The sequence below is a fragment of the Pteropus alecto genome, unplaced genomic scaffold, assembly GCF_000325575.1.
Source record: "Pteropus alecto unplaced genomic scaffold, ASM32557v1 scaffold398, whole genome shotgun sequence".
Taxonomy (NCBI): domain Eukaryota; kingdom Metazoa; phylum Chordata; class Mammalia; order Chiroptera; family Pteropodidae; genus Pteropus; species Pteropus alecto.
In genome coordinates this window covers 5,939,446-5,945,447 of record NW_006442497.1, presented here as the reverse complement: position 1 = coordinate 5,945,447, position 6,002 = coordinate 5,939,446, and positions in this window count along the sequence as shown.

Sequence of the window (6,002 nt, the reverse complement as noted above, 5' to 3'; positions counted from 1 at the left end):
CTTGTCAACAGAACATGTTACTCAGCATTTGCATTTTTTCCATTCTAATTGGTGAGAAAGTGTGGTTTTAATATGCATTTCTCTTAAAATAATGAGCATTTTTTTTCATATGTCTAAATGCCACCTGTGTATCTTTGTGAGCTGTCTGCTTGGTTCGCTACTTGTTTTTATCTGAAGTTTTTATGTTTTTCTTCTCAACTTTTAAGATTTATATATTAAGGAGATTGTCCCTTTGTGGTGTAATATTTTCTCCCAATTTGTTTTTTGCCCTAATTTTTTTGCCATAACTTATAAAAATTGTTATGATGTTGACTTTTTCTATTCTGTTGTTTTACCTCTATGTACTTGGAGTCATTGTAGGCCCTCCCCACTTCTGGATTGTTAAGAAATTCACCCGTGTTTTCTTTTAGTACTTTTTTTTTTCTTTACATTTGGATCTGATATTTGTTATTTAATCTAGTGTGTGGTATGAGATATGAATCCAAATTTATCTTTTTCCAAATAGCCATCCAGTTGCCCCTCCACCACTTATTAAAGAGTCTAACTTTTTTCCACGGAGTTGAGATGCTACCTTCATCATAAATCAAATTTCCATGTGTATTTGGGTCTTTTTCTGGACTTTCAATCATGTTTCTTTGGTCAGTCTGTGTCTTCGGCACCAGCACAATATTCTTCATTATTGACTTTATAGTGTAGGTTTTAATATCTGGTGGACTGCCCTACCTGTGACTTTTCTTTTTTTCAGAGTTTTCTTCACTATGCATGCATAAATTTAGAATCAACTATCTAGCTCCAGGGAAAAAAAGTTGGTATTTTTATGGAGATTGCATTAAATTTATATATTAACTTGGGTATCACTAGCATGTTTATAATGTTGAATCATCCTATCCAATAGCAAGAAAAAAAAATCTACTTGTGTGTCTTTCAGTATCACTTTAAGTTTTGCACATATCTCGTTAAGTTTATTCTGTACTTTTTATCTTATTTATTGCGATGGAGTCTTTTCTACCATATGATGTCATATCTTCCAATTGTTTATGCAAAGTTCTTTTTTTAAACAGCTCCTCGGGTGATTTTAAGGTACAGCTAAATTAAAAACCACAACTTTAAATGAAAAGTCAGTGTTATCCTTCCATTTAAAGGCTATGGCCCAAATCTTAATCAGTCTCCACTCCCCAAATCAGCCATCATTCTTCCAGATGTTCTCTGATCACAGTGCTGTTTGTTCCTCATTTCGTCCCCTTGGCAACCGCCTGGTGAGCTCTGATCTTTACCTTCCACATCCACCAGTGGACTCATTTACCTGCTTCTTTCTCTATGGCAGTGTTCAAACTCATGCGTTACATTTTGCTCCTATACCTAAATCCCCTGGCAAAGCCCTGAAGCTCCCCTGACTCTTTACCACCTCCTTTCCCTTGGAATGCCTGTCTACTTCGGTCTCGCCCAAAGCATTCTTCCCTGCTTCGATCATGATCATGTTTCTCCAGGCTTCCAACCACAAGGGCCCATCAATCATCTAATCAAATGCAGGCTTGTGACAGCAGCCACAGTGGCCCCACTTTAGGTATGGGATGGGGCTCCTCTTTGCCAGCTGAGTGTCGCTCAAAACTTCGCTCACTCTCATTTTCAGTGCTCTTCTTGGGTTTTCCGGAGTGTGTGGAATCCTCTCCTTACCGGGTCACCTTTTAGCACCAGCTGTCCCTTTCTGTCCCTTTCACTTACAGATTAAAGTTTGACGTTTTCAAGAAGTCTGCTCTGATTAACTTCACAAACTTCTGGCTCAAGTCACCATTCCTGAGCCATCCACTTCCTGAACCTCTCTCATGTAGTTAGTGAGATAATTCATAACATGGCTTTGACATCATATCAACTGTGTTATAATCCTAGGCGATCATTTACTATGCTTCGTACTGATCTGCACATTTGAAATTTTTCATAATAGAAAGTGGGGGGAAGTGGATATTTTTTGAATTGAATTAAAGAGTTATGGTCTCCCTGCTTGTATTTCTACGTGGGGCTCTGGGTATTGGCAATGGTCTTGGCTCAGAATAACCGAGTTCCTCATTTCCAGCAACACCTAATTCCCCTCACAGTGGGACACTGAGAAGGCACTCGATCCAGGAGGCATGTGTTCCCCGAAGCTGATTTCATGCTCTGGCAGACAGCGGTCCTGAGCATGCCTGAGCCTAGCGGGAGCTGCAGACATCAAACAGGCGGAGGAAGACAGCTTGGACGGAAGAGCCAGGCTTGGGGGAGGGGAGCGTGGCGACCCTCCATTTATCACCTCCTGAGCCAGTGAGCATTCTTGAAGCACAATTCATCTTCTTTCCAGTTTATCCAAAAATAAATGCAGCTCTCTGCCCTGGCTGTGGGGATTATTTCCAGCTGGGGGATGGCTGAAAGAACAAGGGCTCCATTCCCCCATTCCCAAAAAGCCGGCTAATAATATACTGATAAGTCATCTGTCTGTCGATCAGAGAAGGAATTCCACGCCGGCAGAGGATCCAGTTTGCCCCGTGAAAGCTGCCTCTTGAAGCAACATGAGGTCCTCTTCTTTAAGATTTCTCTCCCTTTTGATGGAAATATAATTATGTGTGAGTGTGTGTGTGTGTCTTTTTTCCTCCTCATCTCAATAAAACAAATATTCGATATAACTATTAAGAGTCATGAAGAAAGCCAGTCGCACTGTGCTGTAACACATGGAAAACTTTAGATAGAAAAGAAAATTTAAACACCTGCAATGTGCCAAGCACAGCGCCAAGAATGGTATGTCTGAGAATTTAATATTCTATTGAATGCTCATAACTAGCCTGTGAGGCAGCTGTGTCATCCCCATTTTGCAGATGAGAAAGAGAGGCTCAGGGAAGCTAGGCACAATGCGGCCATCACACAGTTTACAAGGGCCAGGCTGTGGGATTCACACCTAGGCCTGTCTGACTCCGAGGTTTCATGCTCATGCTGCTGCCCTTGCATGTAGTTCTTCCCTCTCCTAAAGATAATTTCCCAAATGACCATACTTTTGGATTCCCGATGTCTAGTTTTTAAATTGTTTTCTCTGTGACAATTGTTACTTCTGTCTTCAAGGTTTCTTCTGGAGAGCTGAAGATCCTCTTTTTTATGGCCTTGGGCATGCTTCCTGCCTTATATTTTCTCATATGCAAAAGGAGATTGTTCAGCAAATGATCTATGATATTCCAGCTGAACACTCTGTGTGATTCTACGATGAAGAAGTTTGATGGAGAGAAGAAAGAAAGGATGGACATGTGAGGCCATCATCATGTTAGAGCCTGTATTGGGCTCCATAATGTAACATGGTGCTCTTTCACAAGGAACTCAAAGAAATCCTATAGGGAATATGTCCCTTCAGTTTCCTGGAGGTGGGTATGGATATGGTTAAACAGAGAGAGGGGTAAACTGGTGATAACAAAAAGAAAAATCCAAACTGATGCATGTTTTATCTCCCAAAAAGTCCTTCCCAAGAACAACTCTGTTCGTGTTTAAGAAGGAAGTGCAAGCACCCATCCCCCATCCGTGGCCTACCCTGCATCCATCACTGCCTGAGATGTAGCCAGAGCCCCTCGCACTGTCCCTTGGCCTCATGGGGCTTGTTAACACCTGCTCCCACAAGTGACATTTACCTGTCACATGGCTGTCCTGACCAGGCATCCAAAAGAGAAGGCCAGCCTATGGCACAAAGACTTGTGGACTGCTGTGCCACTGATCAGGCCCCATGCAGAGCAACTCCTTTCATGGCATAGGTGGACCCTTTAGGAATGTCAGTGCTCTCCGTTTGGAAGAGCTGAGGCTCTCAGGATGGGCATTTTATTTTAAATTAGAGGAGGAGGGGTGACGTGCAGCAGTCCCATAGCAGGCTGGTGTGCAGACAAGTGGGTTAGCAGCCCTTCTGGACTCTCTCCCTTGATGGCCATTTACCTTGCCGGGCCTTCGTAAATTAACACTTAATAAATCTCTTGCTTGGAAATGAAATTGCCTAAATTTTAAAAACAATTGAGTCATCATTATTATTAAGAAAAAAGGCTGCATCTTCCTTTTCTTTTGTATCTGTATTGGGGGCCAGCATTCAGTAGGTATTTAATTAATGTCCTTTCATCATGGGGACTGCTTCCCCTTTCCCACCCACATCTCTTTGAGTAGACTCCAAATCTGGGCCTGGTATGGGTGGGAGGAGGCAGTCTTTATTCTCAAGTGGGAACTGTGAACACACAGTTCTATTTAGAATTAACAACCATAAGATGCCCACAAGTCACCCCCCCAAAAATCTGGTCAGGAAAAAAAACAAACAAAAAGTAAAATGGGAATGGGCAAAGGCTTCAACTACACCCTTATTCTTCTCTGAGGCTTTAATTTTCCAATCCTGACTTAGAAACAACCACATTTGTTAGACCCCTCACCTCCCCAGCCCTTGCCTTCCCTTTCTCTGCAGGCCACCACTATGCCCCCTACCTCCCACTGAGTCCGGCAGCTGGTCTTTCCTAATTGGTAATATATCTTAATAACAACAGGGCCTCAAACAGCTGTTGCTATGAATACTGGCTGGTGGAATAGCTCCCTGTCATTAATTTACTTGTTGGTCCTGCTGGTGCTTAAGAAAGGATTAATGTAATAAAAATACTAATTAAACAGAAAGTTACACAGTAAAAGAAGAAGAAGGAGAGGGGTAGGGGAGGGGGACAGAGAATCATTATGGTTGTTGTTTCTGGCATAAGTTTTACAATCACACAGCCCTGTCACAACCCTGTGTTGTGACAAAAGTCTTACTTAAAAAGTCCAGGAAGATTTGAACTTTCTCATTCTCAGTTTCATTCATTGTCCCATTTGATGAGAGTTTCAAGCAAATCGCTGACAGGATGTGCTCTGTCCCCAAGGCAAGGGCTCCCGCTGATGTCAAAGCTTGGTGGCTGCCTGCACGATAGACTTAGGCAGGCCCTCTGCAGCAAGGCTGTTCCAGCACATCAAGGGGAGAAGGGCCAAGCCCAAGCTCAGGGAAAGGCATCTCAAACTCCCAACTTTCTATAGTTGGAAAAATGGTTATGATACTGCTCATTTCTATATATACCTTTCCCTTGGCAATGACAAAAAAAAAAAAAAAAACGTGAGGAAGGAGCGGCTTCTCAGCCTGTGGCGTTGGTCACTCTCTTTCCAAATATAGAGAAGGAATGAGCTGTGGGGGTTAGTGGGGCCTATAAAAGCCCAGGCCAGCAGCAGCCCCTTTGTAGCTGCTCTCTCTGGGCAGAGGTGAGTCACAGCCCCTTTACCTCAGTGTGGCCAGTGCACTCTGTGCCGTGGCCCCGCCTGCCTTTGGTAAGAATTAGTTGTAGAGCTAGATCTTTCTAGGCCCAAATGCCCACATACCCTCAGCCTCCAGCATCCCACTGAAGCAGGGATCCTTCAGGCCCCCTTACTCTTCCCCATTCTCCCCTTGTGGGCAGGATCCCTCTAGACACTCCACAGACCAAGGCCTGTCCACCACAGCCATGCTCTCCCTTTGCCTCTCTGAGCTGTACAGAGGAGCATGGAGTTCGGTGCCTTCTGCTGCCCTCACCTTTCCCACCTGGGCTGTATATATAGTGGGTATCCTGCTCTCTCAAGACCACACTGGCTGTGTGTCAATTAGCCAATCTCAGAGTTTTCTCCCTATTCACAGAAAACATGGAGCCCTGAGCCTGGCCTGGAACTACAAGCTTTTTTTTTTTTTTTTTAACAGAGATCTTGTGTTTATTGCTCAATTCTAAATGAGAGGTATTACAGACTGAAGAAAGCGCCTTAGTGGGCTGGTAGAAGCCAGGTTTGGGGGCAGTTGGGGGCTTTTACTACCTTAATGGCTAACCTGTAGGTCATGTCACATCTGCTCCTCCAGCTTACCTCTTTGGTAAGGCTCTTTTTAAGTTATTAGTCCTTTATCCTTATTTAGTTAATTCATGAAGAGCTGATTTGAAGCTGAACCAGACGTTTTTAAGGTGTTTTCAGTTCTTTTTGCATGT